Source organism: Hyperolius riggenbachi, chromosome 6 (genome assembly GCF_040937935.1).
Source record: "Hyperolius riggenbachi isolate aHypRig1 chromosome 6, aHypRig1.pri, whole genome shotgun sequence".
NCBI lineage: Eukaryota > Metazoa > Chordata > Amphibia > Anura > Hyperoliidae > Hyperolius > Hyperolius riggenbachi.
The window spans coordinates 155,389,358-155,403,109 of NC_090651.1; the positions used below are offsets into that span (position 1 = coordinate 155,389,358).

The window sequence follows — 13,752 nt, forward strand, 5'->3', positions numbered from 1 at the left end:
TGATTAATTGGGAACAGCTGTTTTAATCTACTCAACAGGTGAAAAGCAGCAGCTCTCTGCAGTTGGTTTGTGGACAGCCATGGCTAAGACAAAGGAGCCCAGTGAGGACCTGCAGATGTGCATTGTGGCTGCTCACAAGTCAGGAAAGGGCTTCAAGGCCATTTCTAAATGTTTTCAAGTTCCAGAGGCTACAATGCAAAGTATTATTAAAAAATGAAAGATGTTCTGCACTGTTGAAAATTTTAGAGTACGTGGTTAGAAGCCAAAAGTGACCCCTGTGCTGGCCAGGACGATAGTGAAAGTGGTGAAAAGCAATCCAAAGATCACCACCAAGGCCATCCTGGTGAATCTGGGCTCTGCTAGTGGCAATGTCTGAAGGCAGACAATCCAACGGACACTGCACACTGCTGGGTTCCACAGATGCAGACCAAAGAGGACTCCACTTCTTCAGATAAGGCACACAAAAGCTTGCTTGGCTTTTGCAAATGCTCATCTGGACAAAGAAGAAGACTTCTGGTCTTCTGTGTTAGAGTTAGATGAAACAAAAAATGAATTGTTTGGTCACAATGATGTTTCCTTCATTTAGCATAAAAAAGGAGAAGCCTTCAACCCAGAGAACACCATTCCCACTGTCAAACATGGTGGGGGGGGGGGGGGACCTAATGCTTTAGGGGTGTTTTTCAGCCAATGGATCAGGGAACCTAATCACAGTAAACAGCAATATAAAAAAGAGCAATGCATGAAGATTCTCAACATCAATATCAGGCAGTCTGCAGAGAAACTTTGCCTTGGCCACCAGTGGACATTTCAGCATGACAATGACCCAAAACACACAGCAAAAGAAATGGTTAACAGACAACAACATTATGGTTTTGGAGTGGCCCAGCCAGAGTCCTGACTTGAATCCAATTGAGAATCTGTGGAGGGAGCTAAAGATCAAGATGATAACAAGAAGACCCTCCAACCTGAAAGATTTGAAGCTCATTGCTAAAGATGAATGGGCAAAAATACCTGCGTAGACATGCAAAAGGTTGGTCTGCAATTATAGGAAGTGTTTGATTGCTGTAATAGCCAATAAAGGCTTTTTTATTGATTATTGAGAAGGGTATGAATAATTTTGGACTGGACACTTTTTGCTCAAATATAAATAAAAGCTTAGACATTTTTCCTCCCCCAACAATGCCTCTTGTATATTGTCATCTTTTCTTTTGGGAGACACCTATGTCCTATCCTGTCAAAAAAATACTTGCTGGTTGAATAAAAGTAACGTAAGTCAAAAATTTGCCAGGGGTATGAATAATCATGGGCAGCACTGTATATGTTATCTTGAACTGGTATAACACAATTCATTATTGTTGTAGCCGCTTTTCAAAACATACGTTCATTAGAGATGGGCCGAACGGTTCGCCGGTGAACGGTTCCACGCGAACTTCGGTGGTTCGCGTTCGCGTCCCGCTGGCGAACCTTTGCGGAAGTTCGGTTCGCCCCATAATGCACCTTGAGGGTCAACTTTGACCCTCTACATCACAGTCAGCAGGCCCAGTGTAGCCAATTAGGCTACACTAGCCCCTGGAGCCCCACCCCCCCTTATATAAGGCAGGCAGCGGCGGCCATTACGGTCACTCGTGTGCTGCCTGCGTTAGTGAGAGTAGGGCGAGCTGCTGCAGACTGTCTCTCAGGGAAAGATTAGTTAGGCTTAACTTGTTCCTGGCTGGCTGCATACCTGTTCTGTGAACCCACCACTGCATACCTGTACTGTGAACCCACCACTGCATACCTGTTCAGTGAATCTGCCACTGCATACCTGTTCTGTGAACCCATCACTGCATACCTGTTCAGTGAACCTGCCACTGCATACCTGTGCTGTGAACCCACCACTGCATACTTGTTCTGTGAACCCACCACTGCATGCCTGTGCTGTGAACCCATCACTGCATACCTGTTCAGTGAACCTGCCACTGCATACCTGTGCTGTGAACCCATCACTGCATACCTGTTCAGTGAACCTGCCACTGCATACCTGTACTGTGAACCCACCACTGCATACCTGTTCTGTGAACCCACCACTGCATACCTGTGCTGTGAACCCACCACTGCATACCTGTTCTGTGAACCCACCACTGCATACCTGTTCAGTGAACCCACCACTGCATACCTGTTGTGTTCAGTGAACCCACCACTGCATACCTGTTCTGTTCAGTGGACCCGCCACTGTATACCTGTTTAGTGAACCCGCCACTGCATACCTGTTGTGTTCAGTGAACCTGCCACTGCATACCTGTTCTGTGAACCCGCCACTGTATACCTGTTCTGTTCAGCGAACCCGCCACTGTATACCTGTTCAGTGAACCCGCCACTGCATACCTGTTGTGTTCAGTGAACCCGCCACTGTATACCTGTACTGTTCAGTGAACCCGCCACTGCATACCTGTTCAGTGAACCCGCCACTGCATACCTGTTGTGTTCAGTGAACCCGCCACTGCATACCTGTTGTGTTCAGTGAACCCGCCACTGCATACCTGTTGTGTTCAGTGAACCTGCCACTGTATACCTGTACTGTTCAGTGAACCCGCCACTGCATACCTGTTCTGTTCAGTGAACCTGCCACTGTATACCTGTACTGTTCAGTGAACCCGCCACTGCATACCTGTTGTGTTCAGTGAACCCACCACTGCATACCTGTTCAGTGAACCCACCACTGCATACCTGTTGTGTTCAGTGAACCCGCCACTGCATACCTGTTCTGTTCACTGGACCCGCCACTGTATACCTGTTCAGTGAACCCACCACTGCATACCTGTTCTGTTCAGTGAACCCGCCACTGTATACCTGTTCAGTGAACCCGCCACTGCATACCTGTTGTGTTCAGTGAACCCGCCACTGTATACCTGTACTGTTCAGTGAGCCCGCCACTGCATACCTGTTCAGTGAACCCGCCACTGCATACCTGTTGTGTTCAGTGAACCCGCCACTGCATACCTGTTGTGTTCAGTGAACCCGCCACTGTATACCTGTACTGTTCAGTGAACCCGCCACTGCATACCTGTTCAGTGAACCCGCCACTGCATACCTGTTGTGTTCAGTGAACCCGCCACTGCATACCTGTTGTGTTCAGTGAACCCGCCACTGCATACCTGTTGTGTTCAGTGAACCCGCCACTGCATACCTGTTGTGTTCAGTGAACCCACCGCATCAGTGCGCATACCTGTGCAGTTAAGTGAACCCACCTACCTACGTGAGTGCACGCAGTGTGATATACCACTCCGTGCATACCCGATATGGACAAAACAGGTAGAGGAAGAGGTAGTGCCAGAGCCAGAGGAAGGCCACCCGGCAGGTCTGCGCGAGGTCGTGTAAATGTAATTTCGTGTGGACCTGGCCCACAGTACAGTGCTCGGAAGAAGGCACGTCCCATCACCTCCCAAGATTGTCAGGACGTGGTTGAGTATTTAGCGACACAGAACACCTCATCTTGCTCAGCCACCAGTGCTACTACTAGCACCACTTCTGCTGCATTTGACACTTCGCAAGAATTATTTAGTGGTGAAATCACTGATGCACAGCCATTGTTGTTACAGCCATATGTCTGCGTTACGCGGCAACACTATGGATGTAACGTGTAAGGAGGATGAAGGACCTACTGATGGTGCATGTTTGGATTTTTCTGAGGCAAGCGAAGCTGGGCAGGATGATTACGATGCTGACGATGATAGGGATCCTCTGTATGTTCCCAATAGAGGAGATGAAGAGGGGGACAGTTCAGAGGGGGAGTCAGAGAGTAGTAGGAGGAGAGAAGTTGCTGAAAGAAGCTGGGGCAGCTCTTCGTCAGAAACAGCTGGTGGCAGAGTCCGGCACCATGTATCGCCACCTATGTACAGCCAGCCAACTTGCCCTTCAGCATCAGCTGCTGAGGTCCCCATAGTGCCCACATCCCAGGGTGGCTCAGCGGTGTGGAAATTTTTTAATTGTGTGTGCCTCAGATCGGACCAAAGCCATCTGTTCGCTCTGCCAACAAAAATTGAGCCGTGGAAAGGCCAACACTCACGTAGGGACAAGTGCCTTACGAAGGCACCTGGAGAAAAGGCACAAACAGCAATGGGATGGCCACCTGAGCAAAAGCAGCAGCAGCACACAAAAGAAAAGTCACCCTCCTTCTCCTCTTCCTCCTTCAGGTGCATCATCTGCTTCTGCCGCTTTCTCCCTTGCACCTTCACAGGCACCCTCCTCCACTCCGCCTCTGCCCTTGAGCGGTTCCTGCTCCTCTGCCCACAGCAGCAGTCAGGTGTCCGTGAAGGAAATGTTTGAGCGGAAGAACCCAATTTCGGCCAGTCACCCCCTTGCCCAGCGTCTGACAGCTGGTGTGGCGGAACTGTTAGCTCGGCAGCTGTTACCATACCAGCTGGTGGACTCTGAGGCCTTCCGTAAATTTGTGGCCATCGGAACACCGCAGTGGAAGATGCCAGGCCGCACTTATTTTTCGAGAAAGGCCATACCCCAACTGCACCGTGAAGTTGAGAGGCAAGTGGTGTCATCTCTTGCGAAGAGCGTTGGGTCAAGGGTACACCTGACCACGGATGCCTGGTCTGCCAAGCACGGGCAGGGCCGCTACATTACGTACACAGCCCATTGGGTGAACCTGGTGGTGAACAATGGCAAGCAGGGCACAGCGGACCAAATTGTGACACCTCTACGGCTTGCAGGCAGGCCTCCTGCCACCTCCTCTCCTCCTGCTACATGCTCTTCGCTGTCCTCCTCCTCCTTGGCTGAGTGGCAGTTCTCCTCTCCAGCTACACAGCCCCAGCTCCGCAGGGCCTATGCTGCATGCCAGGTACGACGCTGTCACGCCATCTTAGACATGTCTTGTCTCAAAGCGGAGAGTCACACTGGAGCAGCTCTCCTGGCTGCTCTTAAGAAACAGGTGGATGAGTGGCTGACCCCGCACCACCTGGAGATAGGCAACGTGGTGTGCGACAACGGCAGCAATCTGCTTGCCGCTTTGCATATGGGGAAGCTGACACACATACCCTGCATGGCACATGTCATGAATCTAGTTGTTCAAAGATTTGTGGCAAAGTACCCTGGCTTATGCAACTGGCAGTTAAACAGGGGAGCAGACACCTTAGCCAGCAAGACGGACTGACTTTGGGGAGATTTTGTGGCCAAAACGACTGGTTACCACTGGGAGACCTACAAATTAAATTTCCTACTCTGAAGTTGACCTGGTGGACTCTGTTTCAAATTAGATCTTACCTACGAAGTCACAGAATTGTTCCTACAATGGTCAGAAAACCATCCGTTTTTGAGAATCTATGTACAGAGGGGGAACCTATGCAGAAAATGCTCTCAGTTATCTACTCCCTGTTAATTGAACAAACCACTCCAGATATGTCATTCATCACAAAATGGGAGGTGGACACCGGGGCACGCTTCAGCCCTGTTCAGAGGGTCAGGATGTGCTCCTTTGCCCATAAAACCTCCAGATCAGCAGGCATGCAGGAAATTAACTATAAAATTCTTACAAGATGGTATTTAACACCCTCCAGGCTCCATGAGATTTTCCCCTCTGTTAGACCAGATTGCTAGAGGTTTAGAACTGAAAGAGGTACTTTACCACATATTCTGTGGTCATGTGCCAAACTTGAAGACTTCTGGAAGAAGGTGCACAGCTTAGTGAAACTGGTTATAGATGGTGACATTCCATTCACTATGGAATTCTACATCCTACACGCCAACTCTTGGTCCTTTAAAAAATACAAAAAAATCTGTAATAAGACATATACTGAATGCAGCAAAGCGGGTAGTGGTCCGGCGTTGGCAAAACCCCATTCCCCCTAATATTAGAGAGGTACTCACAGAAATGGACCAAACTTACTTAATGGAAAATATGGCACATATTGGGTCCAATGACTTGGAAAAATTTCAAAAAACATGGAGATACTGGTCCGGCCTACGAGACTCTGAGGAGATAGGTCTGCTACTTGATGAGGTGTAATTGGGTGAGGTACCAAACATAGGGGTGAGACCTTACTCTGGCGAGGATGGGAAATTGCACTATTAATATACGCTCTTCATCCTGTTGCCAGCAAGAGGTGCTGTGTCATGTAATTACAACTTAGCATAAGATGGGCGACACATAGGCTCGCTCCTGGAAGGCGAGCAGATGTGGTCATATACGCTACAATCTGGAATGTTTTGACTGTTATGTTTAGATAGTCGTGTTTTTTCTTAGATAATATTCTTTAAATAAGAAACTACAAAGGCAGAATGGGGAGTTCTAACACCAGAACGAGACGTTAAGCACTCATGTAAACTTTATTTAATACAATCATCGCTTTGCTGGATACACGTTGAGCTTACCCCTATCTGCCTGTTATGCATAGCTTTCTTTAAGCTTAATGCTAAAAAATCTGATCTGCTGGTTCATGTTATTTACAGCAATGTATGACATATTCATGTATGTTAAGTGCACTACTGTATATTTGGTTGTACAAGGTAAAAACGTTTGTAATTATTTATATGCCTTTGGATCTAAATAAAGAATTAAAAAAAAAAAAATTACCCTGGCTTAGCGGATGTCCTGAAGCAGGCCAGGAAGTTCTGTGGGCATTTGAGGCGGTCTTACACAGCCATGGCACCATTTGCAGAAATTCAGCGGAAAAACAACATGCCGGTGAGACGCCTCATTTGCGATAGCCCAACTCGCTGGAATTCGACCCTGCTCATGTTCTCCCGCCTGCTAGAACAGAAGAAAGCCGTCACCCACTACCTCTACAACTACAGTAGAATGAAACAGTCTGGGAAGATGGGGATGTTCTGGCCCGACAACTGGACACTGATGAAAAATGCATGCAGGCTCATGCGGCCATTTGAGGAGGTGACCAACCTGGTGAGCCGCAGTGAGGGCACCATCAGCGACTTAATTCCCTACGCTTACTTCTTGGAGCGTGCTGTGCGTAGAGTGGCGGATGAAGCTGTGAATGAGCATGACCAGGAACCGTTACGGCAGGAACAGGCATGGGACCAATTTTCATCAGACCCAGCTGTTTCCTCAACACCTGCGGCAGCACAGAGGGGGGAGGAGGAGGAAGAAGAGAAGTCGTGTGCAGAAGACGAGTCAGACTCAGAGGATGATGAGCAAGGTGTTTCTTTGGGGGAGGAGGAGGGGACGGCGGCAGGAGAACACCCGCAGCAGGTGTCGCAGGGGGCTTGTGCTGCTCAACCTTCCCGTGGTATTGTTCGCGGCTGGGGGGAGGAGGTTGACTTACGTGACGTCACTGAGGAAGAGCAAGAGGAGATGGAGGGTACTGGATCCGACTTTGTGCAGATGTCGTCTTTTATGCTGTCCTGCCTGTTGAGGGACCCCCGTATAAAAAACCTCAAGGGGAATGAGCTGTACTGGGTGGCCACACTACTAGACCCTCGGTACAGGCACAAAGTGGCGGACCTGTTACCAACTCACCGGAAGGTGGAAAGGATGCAGCACATGCAGAACCAGCTGTCAACTATGCTTTACAATGCCTTTAAGGGTGATGTGACAGCACAACGCCAGCAAGGTACCACTGCCACTAATCCTCCTCCCGTGTCCACGCAGTCAAAGACAGGACACTCCAGCGATCTCATGGTGATGTCGGACATGCGGACGTTCTTTAGTCCAACGCCTCGCCGTAGCCCTTCCGGATCCACCCTCCACCAACGACTGAAACGGCAGGTAGCCGACTACCTGGCCTTAAGTGTGGATGTAGACACTGCTGTGAACAGCGATGAGGAACCCTTGAACTACTGGGTGCGCAGGCTTGACCTGTGGCCAGAGCTGTCCCAATTTGCCATCCAACTTCTCTCCTGCCCTGCCACAAGCGTCCTGTCAGAAAGGACCTTCAGCGCAGCTGGAGGCATTGTCACAGAGAAGAGAAGTCGCCTAAATTACAAAAGTGTTAAGTACCTCACCTTTATCAAAATGAATGAGGCATGGATCCCGGAGGGCTTGCTGCCCGCCCCAAGACTAAGTCAGTCCCCGCACACACAGCATCTCTGCCTGCAGGCCGTGTGACTGGCCGCCTGGGCTGCCCCAAGAAGACTAAGTCGCTCCAGTCCCTCCACACAGCATGTCTGCCTGCAGGCCGCTTGACTACCTTCTCCGCCACCACCACAGGGTCCGGGACTCCAGGCGGATTGCTGAATTTTTCAGGGCTGCTGCTAGCAGCGGCCGCTGTAATAATTTTTCTGGTGCGTGTACATGACTGCCTAATTTTTCTGGCTGCACTGCGGGCAGCTGCAACAACAAAAGAAAAGGCATGTACATGCGCCATTCCCCTTTGTGATCATTACCTTGCCGTGGTGAAGGGGCTTGCGTATCACAATGACGCAATGACCGGCGCCTAGATGAGTGTCTCGGGGGGCACACAAAAAGATAACAAGGTCGTTGCTTCATTGTGGTCAGACCAAATTTGATCAGCTGGAAAGTCACTGTTTCTGTCATTCAGCTACATCAGCCAGGCGACCAATGGGCTGTAAAGCCACCAAAACCTGCACTCTCGCCATGGTGCGCACCAGTCTAGCACGGCCATCACTACACAAACAGCTGTTTGCGGTGCGTTACACGGTGAGTTTGGTGTGTCAGTGTGAAGCAGTACCTTAATTACACTACCTGATTGATGTATACACATGCAAGATGTTTTAAACAGGCATGGTCGGAAAATTCCGCGGAATTATAAATTCCGTGATTCCGGCCGGAGATTAGGTTAATTCGATTCCGGTTAGTGAAATCGGAATTCCTATTCCTCTCAAACGGAATTCCGCGGAAATTTTTTAATTCCGACGGAATTTTCCGGAATGACATAAAAATCTCTCTCTCTCTCTCTCTCTCTCTCTCTCTCTCTCTCTCTCTCTCTCTCTCTCTCTCTCTCTCTCTCTCTCTCTCTCTCTCTCCTCTCTCTCTCTCTCTCTCTCTCTCTCTCTCTCTCTCTCTCTCTCTCTCTCTCTCTCTCTCTCTCTCTCTCTCTCTCTCTCTCTCTCTCTCTCTCTCTCTCTTCTCTCTCTCTCCTCCTCCTCCTCCTCCTCCTCCTCCTCCTCCTCCTCCTCCTCCTCCTCCTCCTCCTCCTCCCTCCTCCTCCTCCTCCCTCCTCCTCCTCCTCCTCCTCCTCCTCCCTCCTCCTCCTCCTCCTCATCCATCCATCCATCCATCCATCCATCCATCCATCCATCCATCATCCAATGCAGTAGGGAATTGCAGATTTTCAAAACAGCTTATATACCATAGCTGGGATTTGAACCCAGAACCTAGTGTGTAGTAGGTATCTGTCTTACCCTCTAGACCATGACCCCACACTACATGCTAAAGCTGCCGGTAGCATAAACCATACTTCCATTATGATCAATTCGATAGAAAAAGTAGCATGATTAAGGATTTGTACTTTTTGAAAAGCATGCTTATTTATATACCATAGCTGGATTTGAACCCAGAACCTAGTGTGTAGTAGGTATCTGTCTTACCCTCTAGACCATGACCCACACTACATGCTAAAGCTGCCGGTAGCATAAACCATACTTCCATTATGATCAATTCGATAGAAAAAGTAGCATGATTAAGGATTTGTACTTTTTGAAAAGCATGCTTATTTATATACCATAGCTGGGATTTGAACCCAGAACCTAGTGTGTAGTAGCTATCTGTCTTACCCTCTAGACCAGGGGTCCCCAAACATTTTGGGTTGAGGGCCGGGTCAACATACTTCAGACTGCTGGTGGGCCGGAGTAAACATAAAATGATGTAGAAGTCTTTGCGGACAGACAGTGAAGCATACCCAGGTGACAATCTGCAAGCCAATTGGACAGCAGTGTCACTGATGTGGAATTTGATTGGAAACCAGCAAAATTTCTGCTTTCTGGCTTCCATGTGGATGGGGGGTGCTGCACTGCTATTCCATATGTGGACCACCAATATTTAAAGATGTAGCTGACTGCATTTATAAGCACTACATTTTCTGTGTGGGGGCCGGTAAGAAAGCCTTAGGGGGCCATCATTCGGCCCGCGGGCCTTAGTTTGAGGACCACTGCTCTAGACCATCAACCACACTCAGGGCCAGGCTTTAGCATGTAGTGTGGTCAGAGGTGGGACAAGGTCCCTTCAGCACCCAAGGCTGAGACAGCAAAGTGCGCCCCCCCATCCCTCCCACCCCAGCTGTCACACACTGATTGCTATTACACTAAGAGGTGCCCCAGGCCCCCCCCCCCCCACCCCCAACACCTTAATCTCTACTTATCTGGCTTGCTGTCGCTGCCATGTATCACCTTTTCTTATTTCTTTCTGCTTCAAACACAATTGGAATGACAGCTGAATGAATTGTGCACCCCCTCCTACACTGCGCCCTGAGGTTGCAGCCTCTCCAGCCTCAGCCTTACTAGTGGGTAAGGACAGATACCTACTTCCATGCAGTGTGGTTCATGGTCTAGTAGAGGGTAAGACAGATACCTACTACACACTAGGTCCTGGGTTCCAATCCCAGCTATGGTATATAAGCATGCTTTTCAAAAAGTACAAATCCTTAATCATGCTACTTTTTCTATCGAATTGATCATAATGGAAGTATGGTTTATGCTACCGGCAGCTTTAGCATGTAGTGTGGGTCATGGTCTAGAGGGTAAGACAAATACCTACTACACACTAGGTTCTGGGTTCAAATCCCAGCTATGGTATATAAGCTGTTTTGAAAATCTGCAATTCCCTACTGCGATGGATGGATGGACGGACGGACGGACGGACGGACGGACGGACGGACGGACGGACGGACGGACGGACGGACGGACGGACGGACGGACGGACGGACGGACGGACGGAGGAGGAGGAGGAGGAGGAGGAGGGAGGAGGAGGAGGAGGAGGAGGAGGAGGAGGAGGAGGAGGAGGAGGAGGAGGAGGAGGAGGAGGAGGAGGAGAGAGAGAGAGAGAGAGAGAGAGAGAGAGAGAGAGAAGAGAGAGAGAGAGAGAGAGAGAGAGAGAGAGGAGAGGAGAGAGAGAGAGAGAGAGAGAGAGAGAGAGAGAGAGAGAGAGAGATTTTAAAATTTTTCCGTGTAAATCGGAATTCCGCGGAATTGACCCGGTATACCGTCGGAATGGAACGGTAACGGAATTTCTATATGTCGGAATGCGGAATTGTGCCGGAAACGGAAATCGGCTATCCGACCATGCCTGGTTTTAAAGCACTTTAGGCCTGTCATTTAGCATTCAATGTGATTTCTGCCCTTAAAACGCTGCTTTGCGTCAAATCCAGATTTTTCCCCGGGACTTTTGGCATGTATCCCACTCCGCCATGCCCCCCTCCAGGTGTTAGACCCCTTGAAACATCTTTTCCATCAGTTTTGTGGCCAGCATAATTATTATTTTTTTCAAAGTTCGCATCCCCATTGAAGTCTATTGCGGTTCGCGAACTTTAACGCGAACCGAACGTTACGCGAAAGTTCGCGAACCTAAAATCGGAGGTTTGGCCCATCTCTAACGTTCATGCGTTATTGTAAAATATACCAAATCTGTGACCTGCTGATATAACTGATCTTTGCATTTTATGTTTTAATGAAAATATAACCGACTTTGTGATATACTGTAACTGAATTTGTGACCAGCTGATATAACCGATCCTTAGATGTCCTCCTTGTAGCCAAATTTATATAGCCGTAAAAAAATGTCAGCTATATCAGACATCTTTTATAGCCAAAAAAAGACGGCCTCCTTGTAGCCGAATTTATATAGCCATAAAAAAAAAATTCGGTTGTATTAGACACTCTTTTATAGCCGAAAAAAGACATCCTTTTTGTAGCCGAATTTATATAGCAGTAACAAAAATCTCAGCTATATCCAACAGGTTTTTAGAGCCAAAAAAGGGTCGTGTGATTCGTCATTTTGTCCCTATCACTGCCCGCCTGCCCCGTCCGCCAGTCTGGGCCCTGTCAATACGGCCTCGTCAGTACAGTCCTGTCAGTACAGCCCAGTCTATCCCTTCCAGGCTGTCCTTTCCCGTCCAATCTGTCCTGTCCAGTTACTTTGTCCTTGAACATTTTAATTGATCAGTCCTGTCCTGTACTTCTTCCCTACTATCAAGGTTCCCCATCTGTTCTTCTCATCACTGGTCGTGACCTAGTGAGCAGTAGGCAGCAAAGTAGTACGCCACCCCTTACGGGTGATGGTCCATCATCCCTTGTGGAGCGCACTGGCAAAAACCGTGTTCACTTAGACTCCACGCCCTGGGACCATCAGTTTCCATAACCAGTGACGAGATCAAGAGAATCCTGACAGGTGCACAGCATCTGGAATTAAGTCTCACAGCCAGATCCTCAGAATCTTTGCGGAAATCTTTCATGAGCTTGTTGTTATGAAAAAGCCTGAGGTACTGGCTGTGGGGCAGTGACCTGGACACATGCTCAGGATGAAAGCTATCCCTCCTTTGGAGGAAGTTGGAGGCAATGGGCTTTCGATAGCTCCTGGTGATCAAGCAGTCACCACAAACTTCAAACTACAGATCCAAGAAGGACAATGGTGTGGACCCACTTGGACAGTAAAGGCCGTATTGTCCTGATTTTTGTTCAGGTAATCTACAAACTCCCAAAAGTCTCAAGTTCCAGACCAAAAAGTAAGAATGGTGTCCACATACCTGCACCACATCCTAAGCCAGGGCCAGTAGGTATTCTGAGTAGAGTGTATATACTCCTCCTTCAGGGCCACCAAAAAAAGGTTGGCATAAGTGCAGGTGCCCAATATGGAAAACCAATTTATTATTATTATTTATTGTATTTATAAAGCACCAACATATCATGTTTCCCCTAAAATAAGATCTCCCCTGAAAATAAGACCTAGCTTATATTTCAAGTATGCATGAAATATTAGCCATCCCCTGAAAGTAAGACCTAGCTGTGACACTCTAGTGAGTGACATTTCCTTATTCCTATCCTGTCCTTCAATTCATACTGCTGCAGTCTGGTACTTCCTGTTTACGACATGCCTGTGTGTACAATCTAGTCCTGCACAGTTGTGGAGGGGCACACCTCTTCAGTAAGGTTGGGTGCTTGATAATGTGACAATTGTCACTATAGCAAATTTGTTCAGTAGTATATCAGCACACCAAATTTCTCAGGAACTCTTTTATTGAGCCATCAATATCCACAAGTAGTGAGCCGACAATTGTTTTGGGGGCCGTGCAGGGTCCCCCTTTATCAAGGCGTGTGATGCAGGTATATGTTACTCCTGTGGGGAACCAGGAGGAGTGATCTGGATTGGTAACCAAGGGATAGGTCAAAGCAATTGTGGCGTTGCTCTTCAAATACCACTATGCAGTGACATGTTGAATCTGCAAAGACAGGTTGGGATGGGGGAACAGGGAGAGAGAAAAGAAAAGCGTACTCAGTGTGTGTTTGTAATCCCTGGCAAGTCTGCCAGGGAATTATCTCACCTCTGACAGTTGCTGATTAGCCAATAGGGGTCTGTCACCGTAAAGGCATTTGTCTAAAGGGGCCCATACACCTAACGATTTTCCCACCGATATACGGCCGTTTCGATCACAGTGATCGAATCGGCTGTGAAATCGCCGCGCACACCGCTGACAGAACGATCGATTTCCGTCCAAAATCGATCGTTCCTGTCGACTCCCGTCGATCCATCTATGCGGAAGATTTTTCTCAATTGCCGGTGGGTCGGGAGTGCGTCGATAGCGGCGTTCGAATGCCCGACGACCGACGCAATACAGCGGGTATACATTACCTGTTCCGGCC

The 13,752-nt window shown here is 48.6% G+C and overlaps 1 protein-coding gene across 1 annotated transcript in view; it reads right to left on the reverse strand.

Moving 5' to 3' along the window:
- The window catches only part of LOC137522080 (complement factor H-like), a 485,888-nt gene that overhangs the window by 239,494 nt on the left and 232,642 nt on the right, over positions 1 to 13,752 (reverse strand). The gene's annotated exons all lie outside the window — the stretch shown is intronic.